This window comes from Triticum dicoccoides, chromosome 5B (assembly GCF_002162155.2).
Source record: "Triticum dicoccoides isolate Atlit2015 ecotype Zavitan chromosome 5B, WEW_v2.0, whole genome shotgun sequence".
Classification (NCBI taxonomy): domain Eukaryota; kingdom Viridiplantae; phylum Streptophyta; class Magnoliopsida; order Poales; family Poaceae; genus Triticum; species Triticum dicoccoides.
Window position 1 is genome coordinate 649,934,498 of NC_041389.1, and position 977 is coordinate 649,935,474.

Sequence of the window (977 nt, forward strand, 5' to 3'; positions counted from 1 at the left end):
GGTTGCTTTGGCAAGAGAGAGGGGTCGTCGGTGATGTAGTCGACCACAGGGGCATCAGCATCGTCACGGGGTCTACCGGAGAGAAGAGGGGGGAAGAAACAGTAAATACATAGCAAGCAAGTGCATAACAGGACAACAAGCAGAGCTAGACGTGTTCTAATGCGGTATGAGGTGATACCGGTGAAGGGGGGAAACACCCGGGAAAGTATTCCCGGTGTTTGGCGTTTTCGGGCATAGGAGCCGGAGGGGGAAAGTTGCGAGTTCGGTAGGTTAGGGGGGTGCGGCGGACGAATGGGTTGCGTATCCGGAATCGTCTCGTTGTTCTAAGCAACTTTCATGTTGAAAATATTTTAATCCGAGTTACGGATTAAAAGGTATGATTTTCTAAGGATTTTATTAATTTCTGGAATTTAATTAATTATTTAATTAATTCGAAAAATAGGTTAATGACATCAGCATGATGTCATGCTGACATCAGCAGTCAACAGAGTTGACTTGGTCAACCTAACATGTGGGTCCAGGGGGACCCACCTGTCATTCTCTATGATTAACTAAAATAGATTAATTAGCTTAATTAGTGATTAGGTTAATCTAATCAAGATTAATTACTTAATTAATTACTTAATTAATTAATTAATATTTTAATTATTTTAGTTATTATTTATTTATTTAATATATTCTTTTTTATTATTTTTTTAATTCCTTTTCTTTTCTTTTTTTTAAAACCATTCTGGGGCGGGGCCCCCTAGTCAGTGGCCCGGGGGGGTCTATCGGTTCGGGTGTGCGTGCGTTCGGGTTCGGGCGCAACGGGTGTGCCCCATTCGGGTGCACGCCCAGGGGCACGCGGGCGTGGGCATGGGTGGCCACGGCGGGGCACGTCGCCGGCCAGGGATGGGCGCAGGGGCGCATCCCGCCCAGTGCGGGGCGAGGTTGCCGGCGGCCACCGCACAAGCGGCAGCAGGGCGGCGGTGCCGGCG